The sequence below is a fragment of the Scleropages formosus genome, chromosome 20, assembly GCF_900964775.1.
Source record: "Scleropages formosus chromosome 20, fSclFor1.1, whole genome shotgun sequence".
NCBI lineage: Eukaryota > Metazoa > Chordata > Actinopteri > Osteoglossiformes > Osteoglossidae > Scleropages > Scleropages formosus.
The window spans coordinates 20,943,756-20,955,589 of NC_041825.1; positions in this window are offsets into that span (position 1 = coordinate 20,943,756).

Genomic DNA, 11,834 nt, shown 5'->3' on the forward strand with positions numbered 1-11,834 from the left:
GAGTCTGTTTTTTAGGTTCGGCACATATGTTTGCCCCACGCGCTGCCATTTAGAGTGTATTAATGTCTCTTGTCCAACGGAGGACTAATTTGTTGTGTAAACATCCTTAACTGGTGTTGCATGTCCTTAGTTGGATTTGAGCGTCACTGATATCAGATGAAACAGGGACTGAATACAGGGAACGACAAACATATGCATTTAATAGTATGATGCAGCCCGGAATTAAAGAAATTTCTGCCCTTTCCAGCCTCGATCGCTGTGAATTTCTGCTGAGTACCCGAGCGACATGGACAGCTCAAGACTTTACACAAAGGAAAACTCACACACACACACACACACACTGCCTGAAGCCGCTTGTCCCATGTGGGGTCGCAGGGAGCCGGAGGCTAACCCGGCAACACAGGGCATAAGGCTGAGGGGGAGGAGACACACCCAGGACGGGACGCCAGTCCATCACAAGGCGCCTCAAATAGGACTCGAACCTCAGACCAACCAGAGAGCAGACCCGGCCAAACCCGCCGCACCCCCACAAAGGAAAACCGGTCCCCGTAAAAATTTGATCCTTGTAAAGACTACATGACTGCAGAAGGGTTCATGTGAAATCCGCTGAAATGATGATGATATCAATGATTGCTCTGCTCACACCAGCGTAATGAGTCAGAGGATGGGCAGCACGGAATGAGGGATTCTGCAACTTTCGTGGTTCTCTGTGCCATGACTGTCTTTCCCTGCCATTTCTTCCATATATGGTAGCAAAGTGTAAACGAGGGAAAATTGTGTGTGTGGATGGGGGGGAGAGAGAGACAGACACAGGATGGGTGTGGTCTATTGTGTTGGCAGTAAAGGTGTCGTTTCCCTGCCAGGCTTCCTGCCACAGCATCACCCATCTACCCCACCTCCTTGTTTATCGCACAGAAAGGATGAGTAGATTAAAGCGGTTGGGGAAGACAGCTGTTTGGGGGATATTAACTCACGTACCTGTTGCTCCCGTGCCCTTCGCTAAAGTACTCATTCTGAAACGCCGCAGCAAATACGTGGATGTCTGTAATCTGAGAACGAGGAGTCGGGGCCACGTTAGTTTCAGATGATACCTAACGTGAGCCAAGGCGTGAGCGGCGCACGCTTTCGTGAAAATGCGTGCAGGCAAGTGGCTGCCTGCTCGGTTGCACAAGCGATTGCCTCCCTCTCTCGCAGAAGCAGATGGAGCTTCTGGGCAGGTTACGGAAACGGAAAACTGCGGAGGTCAGCGGCGCTTAGCTTTGCGCGTTAGGAAAGATGAGCGAATGGCATCGGTGACAGATAAAGAGACCTCCGTAAAACCGCCCAGGCAAACGTTTGGATGTCAGCTGCAGGCCGTGAGCGCGTTCCAGCAGGCCCGGTCGGCAGCGTCGACGATGGAGCAGTGAGATTCCGAACACTTCCGCAACACCGGGGCTTCTCGACTGGCTAGGAGAAGGCGAACGACTCCAGAAGATTAGTCTTTATGAATCCATTTGGAGCGTGGCAGGAAACGCTGTCTGGAATGTAAACTGCTGCTTGATATGTAACCCCCCCCCCGTCAGCCCATACGTGTCTCAGCAGCATCACCACGCAGCCCTTTTCTGAAAGAAGACTTCTTTTTTTCCTCTTTTCTATCCACCCATCTGTGTAGTTAACACCTCCCCATCCCAGGTGTGTTCTGAACCAAGTTGTGCACGTTTACCCTGATTTGTGTGGGAGCTGATTTTCTGTAAATAAACGTAGAATTATTCCATCCATTATTCCTTTATCAGCAGCTGCAGTTCACAGTCCCAGTCGTCCAGAATCTTTCCCAGATGCACAGGGGATAAGGCAGGGAACACCATGGAGGGGACGCCAGTCCATCTCGAGACACATGCACACACACGCACCCACCCATTTAACTGAACAGCCACACACGAAATGCAATATAAGTAACCAGTTCACCCGAAACACGTCTTTGGACTGTGGGAGTAAATCGGAGCACCCAGAGGAAACCCACGTACAGAAATGTACAAACTGCACGCAGTACCGGTGCTATATGCTGTGCCACTTTACTGCCCTAGTTTATTGTAGAGGTGAACAAAGCCTTAATAAGCATTAAATAAAGTCAATTTATACAATAAATATTTCCTCAGCCACATCAACTGAGGGACCAAAAATGTGACACTGCAAAACCTCTTAATTATCAATATTAATTAATTAGTTAATTAATTAACTAATTAATTTTATTAGTTTTATTAAAAGAAATTCTTAAACTGTAATTTTCCAATGCATAACATACATTTTCGCTAGTAGCAGAGAAAGAGTATACTAAATGCAATACAACCGACTGTAGACAAACAGGAAAAAAATACAGACCTAATTTGTTCCAGAAAATGGTCCCGATACAAAGAGTCTGTAAATTGGGAGGTCATTTCCCCATTATTTTAAAAGGGGAAAAAAACGAAGCATTCCTGGACTTTACAGACATGCCCAAATATTTCGAAATACCCTGCAAACAATGAAAAACAGTCTTAATAAATAGTAATTAAAACATTAGATATTGAAAATAATCAAGAAGGAAATGAACAGAGACAAAATTATTAGATTTCTTTGTTTACTAGTGTGCACTAAGTACACATACACATACCAAAGACACATACAATGTATTTACATGTACTCATTTAGCAGGTGCTTTTTTCCGAATGGATGTACATCTCAGAGAACGATAGAAAAAGTGCATTATATCAACACAAGGAGATCTGGATACAGACACGTTATTTTAGAGTAGTCAATTGGTCACATTGCACCACTCAAACCAAAGTAAATTACACCAGTAGCTGCACCTATGCTTTTCCATTATTAAACAAATTGTTATTAGAAATTATTAAACATAAACATGTACATGTTTATTGAGCGCTTCTGAGATCAGGGGAGAACTGAGTTTGAAAGAGGAGAGTTTTGAGGCCGCTCTTTAATGTAGAGAGCTACGTAAACAAAAAAAAAAAAGAAAAATCCAAAAACAAAACAACATTTCTGAAAACGGAGATAAAATAACTGCAAAAGCAATGTAAAATTGAGAAGAGGTAATCACACGTGGGGGGGTGCGGTGGTGCAGCGGGTTTGGCCGGGTCTTGGTGGGTCTGGGGTTCGAGTCCCACTCGGGGTGCCCTGCAATGGACTGGCGTCCCATCCTGGGTGTGTCCCCACCCCCATGCCCTGTGTTGCCGGGTTAGGATCCGGTTTGCCGCGACCCCACTCAGGACAAGTGGCTTCACCCAACGTGTGTGTGTAATCACACATTGTCGGAAAGTATGTGCCTCGTCGGCTCCTGACTTCTACTTCATCTGGGAAAAGTCTGTAACACAGAGAACAGTCGGTCCGTATACCAAACAGGGGTACAACTTCTCTCGGGCCGCTGTGCCGAAAGTGCGTCCTGTAAATGGGAGTCCGAATAGCGGGGTTTCCCTCTACTTTCCCAGCGCTCCCCCTGGTGGACAGAACCACAAACTGGAGGTCGCTTCTACACCTCCCGACTTCAGCCCTTTTACAGAACTGACCGACAGACAATTTGAAAGCACAGCATAACACGGTACACAGCTGCGGTGTGTTACAGTAGACTAGGACATGTCTACACCCAAAAAACTAGAGTGTGAAATTCCACAGCAATTTATAGACACTTAATACAGTTCAGTGGGACGGTGCACTGCTCTTTAAACAGCTTTCGTTTCGTGAACCTCAGCGTATGTTGGAAGAAACAGGAAAGACTCACAAATGTACAGCCGTACATGTTCTTGGACACAGGAAGGCGGATCAAACAGCTGACGAGAAGGTCGAGTTGGAAAGGGGTACGCAAGCTTCAGCTGGCACTAAAGTCAGGGCTCGGTCAAAACGAGAGGCGTAAACGGGTGGAGGACATTACTGATACTCTTGTCCAATAAGCTGGTCGGTGAAGGAATCCAGCCATTACCTCCCTTCATGGAAATCACTGCAGACATCTAGAGATTCATGGAAAATGAACACAAATGAACCGCTTGTCCCATTCAGGGTCACGGGGAGTCAGAGCCTAACCCGGCAACACAGGGCAAAAGGCTGGAGGGGGAGGGGACGCACCCAGGACGGGACGCCAGGCCATCGCAAGGCACCCCAAGCGGGACTCGAACCCCAGACCCACTGGAGAGCAGGACCCGGGCCAACCCACTGTGCCACCGCACCCCACAAATAAACCTTAATGTCAAAGATATAAACAGCATCAGCAATGACATCTGCATTGTCATCTTTGACTCTTGCTCAGCACATACTCAAAGACCAGATCAGTGTGTGATCATCAGCGTCAACACGACCCTGCTGCTTAGCAACAGCCTTCTCCAGTCTGGAACTGAGGAGTTTGCATGGATCGCACAACCTTCCAAAGGGCAAACTGGAAGGGGTCACAAGTACGTTCACAGCTGACCATATTATGACACACATTTCGCTTCAATAACAAATACATCAATAATACTTTCTTTTCTCCATGGAGGGCATGGTGGTGCAATGGTGAAATGGGTTGGACCGGGTCCTGCTCTCTGGTAGGTCTGGGGTTCGAGTCCCACTTGGGGTGCCTTGCGATGGACTGGCGTCCCGTCCTGGGTGCGTCCCCTCCCCCTCCAGCCTTACACCCTGGGTTAGGCTCTGGCTCCTGTATGGGACAAGCGGTTTCAGACAGTGTGTATGTGCACTTTCCTTCTCCATCACATGGGATTATTGCGAAGCCTGCAGGCTCTCCTCTCCTGTGTGCACACATGTATGGTGTTTGCTTCTTACTAATGGCAGTAGCCAAGAGAACAACTGGCTGGATGGAGAAGTGCTGGGAGGGTGGCAGCGAGAAAGCTGAGGGTGGCGCTGGTGGCGCTGGGGGGTGGTTGATGGCAGTGCAGCTGGGCAGAAACGCCAGCGCTGGTGGCGTGCAAATCTCCGCATTGGTCACAGCCCAAACCCCGAAGGTGAGCAGTTTGGGAGCCGTCTGGATGAAAAGCATCACAGAGAAGGAGGAACATCGGAGCAGTGCTGGACCAGAAGGAGGCGTAGCGCTAGTGGTTAGAGCTGCTGCATTACACCTGAAGGAGCCAGGTTTGAATCCCACCTCCTACTGTAACACCCTTGATCAAGGTATTTAGCCAGCAGTGGCCCCAGTGGCTGCAAAACTTTCTCAAGAACAAGAGTTGCTGTCTTATTTGCACACATTGGATGCGCTAGATAGTTATAACCTCTGTCCAGGGCAATTTACAATCCTAGAGAATGAAGCCGACTGTGATCAATCCATGCACAGCAGGGGATTTTTACAGATCAGTATTTTACAACTACTGCATGATTATTGTGTCGAAAGTTAATGTGACGGCTGCCGGTGTCCAGTCTAGTTTTGCCGGCTACACAACAAGACAACATTTTATATTTCTCCAGCGCACCCGATAAAAATAGCCTTTTCCGTGACTTTACGGCTTGTTGCAGGGAGGGGAAGGGAAACATGAACTTATTAATTAATTGTGAATTTATTAAATAAAAGCGCAAAGCTCCTCCCTCTCCCGTCCACTACCCTTCTTACAACGCACTGCGCTGCCCGTTATGAGTCACTCGCCGCGCTGTGCTTCCGCCCGGAGCACATTCTGTGGAGCACTTCCGGTCAGAGCTCCCGCAAGAGCGCCGGGATGTTTGGATAGATGGAAGCGCTATCGCGACGAAGCCGATTCATAGCGACCGCGCATGTGCGTGTCTGCGCGAGGGGAGGAAACGGAAGTGGTTCACCGTTGTCTTCTTCCGTGCGCGTTGGCGCGGTACTAACACCGCGCAAACTTCACACACGCTGAGCTGGGTTCGAATCCCGCTGTGTATAGATATGTGTAAGGAAGGAATAGCTCGAAACGGGTCCTGGCAAAAGTGTACGCACTACGTGGCGCCATAGTCTGGACGTTGAGCAGAAGTATTAGAAAAATATATTTATACTGTATTTTGATTAATATATCAATGTTTTATTATATGTTTAATGAAGGGTACTTTGCCACAGGTGAAAAAAATTATTTTTCATCAATCAGTAGGACAATGTGAACGTTTCTACGAGTTATGTACAGTGAAACTGTGCAGGTGGCAGCTCATTCCATCCCTGGCTTCCGCATCAGCAGCAGCCGGTCTCTCTTTGTCTTGGAACGTCTCTCTTTTACGTCTCTCTTACGTTGCAGACAGGTTTTACATCTCTTGTGACCTCAGACGTTCCTTTAGCCCCAGTAATTACCTTCTTGCTTCATCCTCCACCTTTATCTCCCCATTAGTTTCCCTCCCTACGCCCTTACGGCTTGTATGATTCCCTGACCGCCTCCCCGTTTTGCTAAAAAAAAATAGATGACAACTCAAAAATGATCACATTAGTACTGGTTTGTTGCACTCGATCGTTTTAACAAACAGAAACATGTTGGAGAAAAAAAGGTATAGAAAAAAGCAGGGGATGTTAGATGGACTGGAGGAGGATACCAGTTTGGCTCATCTTGGTCTTGAACGTTATGCCATTAGCGAACAATAGTGTCTATGCTGGTAAAATCTGTGGATAAAATGTAACCATCACCCTCCCCAGCCATGGCAAGTGCAATCCTTTACTATGTACGTGAAAATGACGTCCTGGGACCACTGAGACTGTTCTCTGTCCTTTTGCAAATACTTGGTGTAGTAAAGTGGGGTTTGAACCATAAGGTGCATGTTTGAGTCCTACGAATCCTCGGGACGCTGCTGGTTAACTCCAGAATATTTCACCTCTTCTGATTCTAAAAATATGAAAAAAATCAGTTGTGAATATTTATGATTAATATTTATTATATATTAATGATATTATTATATCATTTCGGGGGGCGCAGTGGGTTGGACCGGGTCCTGCTCTCCAGTGGGTCTGGGGTTCAAGTCCCACTTGGGGTGCCTTGCGACACACTGGTGTCCCGTCTTGGGTGTGTCCCCTCCAGCCTTACGCCCTGAGTTGCCGGGTTAGGCTCCGGTTCCCCGCGACCCCGTATGGGACAAGCAGTTCAGAAAGTGTGTGTGTATTATATCATTATTAATTTTTTACAAAATAGACTCAGAACACTTTCAGGAACACCCTGGATGGGATGGTGGGTCCACTAGGATGCATATTCTTTTCATCACAACATCAAATTGCATAATTTTTTGTGCATTATTTTGTGTTAGTATGGAAGTGGTTCAGATTTTTATCGATAAAGACACACTTCCTTATTGCAACAGTGGAAATAAGGGAAATAAATCCTGTGACTCACTCTTTTTAAAGGCAGAGTTTTAAGCTCAGAGCTCCCCAGTAAGAGAAAGCATTAGCCCTGGTGTTTACCACAGCTGAGCAAGAGTTGTGTGGTCTACACCCTGCAGGACTATGCGTGAGCGCCGTGTATAAGGTACCGTGTGTGTGACTGATGGCTTGTTTTGCTTTTCATCCCAGATGTTGACATGCGCTGTTTCTGTTGATCATACAACCAAATTTGTGTTTCTCTTCAACGTCCCTCTTCCCCCCCGCAAAAAAAATACAACACCAGAAATTGTGAGGATATTTGGGATTTTTGTGGGGTCCTGGAGGCCAGGAGGTGGGGGGGGGGGGGGTGGTGTGGTGGTAACAGAGAACAAGGAGTCTCTGTGTCCCAAGGTACACAGGCCCTCATGGCTTTAGGGGAGCAGGAGAGGTGCAGGGGGAAGATGTAGGACGAGGTTTGGGGAATGGGGCCGGAAAACAGTACGGTTAATCCCAAATCCTGGTAGAGATCTCCTGCAAATGTCCCGTTGTGTGGATAAGGACCGATCAGGTGGTCGTGTGATACGAAAAGACGTGCGACGAGGAAAAGCGTGTGTCTTCCTCTTTCAGTGTGCAGTTTCGCTCTTATATCTGCACACGTGTCTTTTCCTCACATACAGTTCCCGTGCCTTATTCGCACCTTCGCATCAATGCGATTGTCGTCCCGCCACAAATGGTCTCTTGCAGGAAAGGGCACAATTTGTGTGTTGAATACGTGTCAGATTCTCTTCTCTCGTGCTCCCCTTTTCAATCTATGCATTTGATCACTCAGTACAGTAGATGGTACACATTTACACGCCGACTTTGAATACACCCTATACGCTATTAGACTTTAATCGTTCAGTACAGCAGGGTACACGGTATACACTTAAACACCCAACAGAATACACCCTGTGGATTTTGCCACCCGGTGAAGCACATGCCCATCGAACCCTGAACCCACCGCTCTCCGCATGTGTCGGTGTTTGGGAAGTCAACACCGGACTTTCTGTTCCGAGTTAAAAATAACCACCGGATTGAAATTCCTTCCCCCCTACCGTTCTCTCCATCATTCCCTCTCTCTCTGCCTGCTTCCTCTTGCTTTTCATCTGTGTTTAGGAACAGGGCGTTCTCCTTGCCAGTCAGCCACCCCCATTCAGCCCCCAACCATCCTCTCATTCTGGCAATTTGTTGACCTGATGATTTGGGAACATTTCTGAATTTGTAAAGGGGTCCCCTGTGGTGTCAGTCTACTTGTGGGTGATCTCGCCCTTGGTTCGTGCGCGCAGTGTAATGCCCGGGTCACAATCCTCCAGTCAGTTACAATGGTCTGGCTGGCGCCACGCTCTGCATGTGTTTGCATACTGTGGTACGTATTACAATGTGATATAATACACACAAGTGAGTAACGGCCCTAATGCTTTCTTTCTGCAGACCAAATAACAATTCACTCCTCCCCTTGACCAAACAAACGATTAACCGCTCGCCATCTGTTCCCGCCTCAGCCTTTTTCGCTCTTACTTCTCTATTCAAAGACTATAAAAAACTATGAGATATCATTAATGCAGACTAAATAGCAGTCTTTATAGTTCATAGAGACATAAAGTCCCCAAAGGTAAAAACCCTAAAGGCTGGAGTCATTGCTCTGTAATTTTGATCTGTACGAAAGGGGACTGGGGGGATCCAGGACACTAGAGACCAGATACTTTCACATCTGTGAAAAACTGAAAGTTTTATTTCCAGGCACGGCTTAGAATTGTTCTTGAACAAATAATATTGTGAGAAATATTCAACACAGATACTGCAAAGGTATTTTTTCTTATTTTTTTACAGGAACCATATCAGTCCTATGATGATATATAGAAAGGTTTCCAGTACAATCCCTTTTTTCTTTGAAAATCCAAGTATTACTGTGACTACAAGGACTTATTGACTTGAAACAGGCTGTAGTGTATTATAAAGAAAGTAAAATATATCAGTGTTGTATTTGTTCCTCACTGTAACAAGTCAACGCAAGACCTAGGGCAGATGGAAGCAGTGTGTCAGATACCAAAAAGTTTCCGAAGAAAGTAAGCGCCATCGAAAAGCATGAAAATAGAAGAGAAATAGGATTTGAAAGGAATTAATTTTACTTAAGGAGAAGTTTTCATTTTTTGGAAGAAGTAACTTGCAAGATTTCCATTGCTCTGCAGCAGACTGAAGCTTTATGCCAGCCAGGGCATCAGAAGTGGCCGCTGCACAAATTCTTCCGCAGAACGTGTCCTGCTGTGCGTAAAGAAAGTACTTCGCTTGCTGAGGAGTGTCCGAATTTTGGGCGCCTTGCAGACGCTTGATCCAATTTAGAGCTCGATTGTTAACCGATATGTCTCGCATAATATATAGGAATGCATTTACTAATTAAAATATTGTTTTTAAGACTGTTCTGATAATTAAAGAGCTTTAAAAATGAAAAGGAATGTCTCTCTTTAACACACCCCACATCTCATAGGCACACTTAAACACATTACAGTCTCTCTCTCTCACTTTCTTTCTCTTCCACTCGTCCTTTCTACCAACCGATTTCTCTTAATGCCTTGACCTTTCACCAGCTTCTTTTCTCTCGACAGTGTCTCGCTATGGCTGCAAACATGCGTTCGGAAGCGCCTGATCTGCAGTACGTGCTCGTCCTACAACCCATCATCTCCCACCGGCTCTGCTCATGTTCGCTCCGCTGTTTATGTCTGCGTGACTCTGGAAATGGGCTTCTTTGAAGTGGCTACATTTCTAAAAATGAACTCAAGTGACATGGATAATTATGAGTTTGTTTGCTGTTGAAAGTTACAGGAAATTGAGGGCGTTAAGAACGGTCCTAGCCATTTTCAGTGCTTAAGTCATGCATGTGTGTTTGTGTGTGTTTGTGTGAGGGAGAGAGCGAGTGCATGTTTCTTCTTTCTACCATGTCTCTTTCTATGCTGGTTCTGGTTAACTGGACTAAGTTCATGCTTGGCCTTGCTTCTACCGATGAATCATAGGTCCACAAACTAAAATGCTGAAATCAACATAAATCACAGCAATTGCTCTCAAAAAAACTTCTCTGTTTTCTTCACCCTAAGGCACTGTGTGACATGCTGAAGGATGTCAAACAAGCAAACCTCTCTTACATCCCATGTATGTGTGTACAGTGGTGCTCGAAAGTTTGTGAACCCTTTAGAATATACATTTATTTACTTAGCAGACACTTTTCTCCAAAGCAACTTCCAGTGAACTCTATGTAGTGTTACCAGCCCACACATCTTATGTCACTGCCACTCACACACTGTGGATGAATGCAAACAGCATATCTTTGGGAGGAAACCAGAGCACCCAGAAGAAACTCCACACAGACGGGAATTGAACCCATGTCCTCTCGCACCACCCAGGCGCTGTGAGACAACAACACTACTTGCTGAATTTTATTTATTTCTGCATAAATACAGCCTAAAACATGATCGGATTTTCACGCAAGCCCTGAAACTAGATAAAGAGAACTCAATTAAACAAATGAGACAAAAGTAATATACTTGTTAATGTATTTATTCAGGAAAATGATCCAATGTTACATATCTGTGAAGGGCAAAAGTATCTGAACCTTTGCTGTCAATAATTGGGATGACGCCTTTGTTCAGCAATAAGTGCACAATAATATAATATTTTCATCTCAAATCACTGCACTTGTTTAAATATGCCCGTTTAAGCACATTTCAACCAATGCTGTAATTCATGAAGGTAGTGCAGTGGTTACCTGGACTTTCTGGGTTTGAATCCAGCTCAGTCTGTGGACTTTGCATGTTTTGCCAGTGACTGCATGGGGTTTTATTTTGGTGCTCTCTTTTCCTCCCTCATTCCCAAGGCATGCGGTGCAGGTGAATTGGTGACACTAACTTGCCTTTAGTGTGTGACTGTGTGAGTGTGTGTGACTACCTTTCAATGGCCCAACATCCTGTGAAGCGTGTACCCTTCAGCGTTGTCCCCAGTGATTTTCAGGTAGAGGCTCCATAGCGCTCCAGACTAGGACAAAAACAGAAGAAGGAAACATGACTGAGTGCTGTGTTTTATGGTGAAAGTGTGGTGATTTAGAAAAAAAAAACTCTCATTCAGGGGGTGTGGTGGCGCAGCGGGTTTGGCTGGGTCCTGCTCTCTGACGGGTCTGGGGTTTGAGTCCCGCTGGGGGTGCCTTGTGATGGACTGGTGTCCTGTCCCGGGTGTGTCCCCTCCCCCTCCAGCCTTACGTCCTGTGTTGTCGGGTTAGGCTCCAGCTTGGCGCGACCCCGCTCGGGGCAAGTGTGTGTAATTCTCATTCAGACATACACACACATATAGTCATCTATGAGTAATTGCTTTTTCATTATTCTATAGCATAAATGCCTTTATTATTATTTGTAGAAATCGGATTTGATGTCACGTCCCCGATGCAGCAGTCCCAGAAAAAGACAGTCTGCATTTTCATTTGAATTTAGGAGGGAGATATGAAGGTGAGCGAGCGGGAGAACTTGCGAGAGCCTGGATATCAAAGGGTCGGCTGCAGCATCGGATTGCATCTGTGCAT